General features: G+C 49.8%; 1 protein-coding gene across 1 annotated transcript in view; it reads left to right on the forward strand.

Moving 5' to 3' along the window:
- The window catches only part of b6 (pentraxin-related protein b6), a 27818-nt gene extending 26377 nt beyond the window's left edge, over positions 1-1441 (forward strand). Inside the window, exon 4 of the mRNA XM_070103518.1 lies at positions 1-1441. This exon is cut by the window's left edge and continues 1220 nt beyond it. The gene's annotated coding sequence lies outside the window, so the exon portion shown is untranslated.
- Positions 1442-2437: the final 996 nt, after the last annotated feature.

Consider the following 2437-nt stretch of genomic DNA (forward strand, 5'->3'; position numbering starts at 1 on the left):
ACTCTCCTAGCATCCTCAGTACTCTCCTAGCATCCTCAGTCCTCTCCTAGCATCCTCAATACTCTCCTAGCATCCTCAGTACTCTCCTAGCATCCTCAATACTCTCCTAGCGTCCTGAGTACTCTCCTAGCATCCTGAATACTCTCCTAGCGTCCTCTGTACTCTCCTAGAGTCCTCAGTACTCTCCTTGCATCCTCAGTGCTCTCCAAGCATCCTCAGTACTCCACCTAGCGTCCTCACTACTCCACATAGCGTCCTCAGTACTCTCCTTACATCCTCAATACTCTCCTAGTATCCTCAGTACTCTCCTTGCATCCTCAGTACTCTCCTTGCATCCTAAGTACACTCATAGCATCCTCAGTACTCTCCTAGCCAACTCAGTACTCTCCTAGCATCCTCAATACTCTCCTAGCGTTCTCAGTGCTCTCCTAGCATCCTTAGTACTCTCCTGGCATCCTCAGTACTCTCCTTGCATCCTCAGTACTCTTCCAGCATCCTCAGTACTCCCCCTAGCGTCATCAGTACTCTCCTTGCATCTTCAGTACTCTCTTAGCATCCTCAGTACTTCCCCTAGCGTCCTCAGTACTTTCCTTGCATTCTCAGTGCTCTCCTAGGATCCTCAATACTCTCCTAGCGTCCTCAGCACTCTCCTAGCGTCCTCAGCACTCTCCTAGCGTCCTCAGTACTCTCCTAACATCCTCAGTACTCTCCTAGAATCCTCAGTACTCTCCTAGCATCCTCAATACTTTCCTAGCATCCTCAGTACTCTCCTAGCATCCTCAGTACTCTCCTAGCATCCTCAGTACTCTCCTAACGTCCTCAGTACTCTCCTAGCATCAGTACTCTCCTAGCATCCTCAGTACTCTCCTAGCATCCTCAGTACTCTCTTAGCATCCACAATACTTTCCTAGCATCCAGAGTACTCACCTAGCATCCTCAATACTCTCCTAGCGTCCTCAGTACTCTCCTAGCGTCCTCAGTACTCTCCTAGTATCCTCAGTGCTCTTCTAGCACCCTCAGTACTCTCCTAGCGTCCTCAGTACTCTCCTAGCATCCCCAGTACTCTCCTAGCATTCTCAATACTTCCCTAGCGTCCTCAGTACTCTCCTAGCATTCTCAATACTCTCCTAGCATTCTCGGTATTCTCCTAGCATCCTCAGTACTCTCCTAGCATCCTCAGTACTCTCCTAGCATCATCAGTACTCTCCTAGCATCCTCAATACTCTCCTAGCATCCTCAATACTCTCCTAGCCTCCTCAGTACTCTCCTAGCGTGCTCAGTACTCTCCTAGCATCCTCAGTACTCTCCTAGCACCCTCAGTACTCTCCTAGCGTCCTCAGTACTCTCCTAGCATCCTCAGTACTCTCCTAGCATTCTCAATACTCTCCTAGCATTCTCAATACTCTCCTAGCGTCCTCAGTACTCTCCTAGCATCTTCAATACTCTCGTAGCATCCTCTCAGTATCCTCAGTACTCTCCTAGCATCCCTAGCATCCTCAGTACTCCCCTAGCATCCTCAGTACTCTCCTAGCATCCTCAGTACTCCCCTAGCATCCTCAGTACTCTCCTAGCATCCTCAGTACTCTCCTAGCATCCTCAGTACTCCCCTAGCATCCTCAGTACTCTTCTAGCATCCTCAGTACTCCCCTAGCATCCTCAGTACTCCCCTAGCATCCTCAGTACTCCCCTAGCATCCTCAGTACTCCCCTAGCATCCTCAGTACTCTCGTAGCATCCTCAGTACTCTCGTAGCAGTACTCTCCTCCTCAGTAGTACTCTCGTAGCATCCTCAGTACTCTCGTAGCATCCTCAGTACTCTCAGTACTCTCGTAGCATCCTCAGTACTCTCCTAGCATCCTCAGTACTCTCCTAGCATCCTCAGTACTCTCCTAGCATCCTCAGTACTCTCGTAGCATCCTCAGTACTCTCCTAGCATCCTCAGTACTCTCCTAGCATCCTCAGTACTCTCCTAGCATCCTCAGTACTCTCCTAGCATCCTCAGTACTCTCGTAGCATCCTCAGTACTCTCGTAGCATCCTCAGTACTCTCCTAGCATCCTCAGTACTCTCCTAGCATCCTCAGTACTCTCCTAGCATCCTCAGTACTCTCCTAGCATCCTCAGTAGCATCCTCAGTACTCTCCTAGCATCCTCAGTACTCTCCTAGCATCCTCAGTACTCTCCTAGCATCCTCAGTACTCTCCTAGCATCCTCAGTACTCTCCTAGCATCCTCAGTAGCATCCTCTACTCCTAGCATCCTCAGTACTCTCCTAGCATCCTCAGTACTCTCCTAGCATCCTCAGTACTCTCCTAGCATCCTCAGTACTCACGTAGCATCCTCAGTACTCACCTAGCATCCTCAGTACTCTCCTAGCATCCTCAGTACTCTCCTAGCATGCTCAGTAGCATCCTCAGTACCTAGCATCCTCAGTACTCTAG

Source organism: Cherax quadricarinatus, chromosome 85 (assembly GCF_038502225.1).
Source record: "Cherax quadricarinatus isolate ZL_2023a chromosome 85, ASM3850222v1, whole genome shotgun sequence".
In the NCBI taxonomy this organism is placed as follows: Eukaryota; Metazoa; Arthropoda; class Malacostraca; order Decapoda; family Parastacidae; genus Cherax; species Cherax quadricarinatus.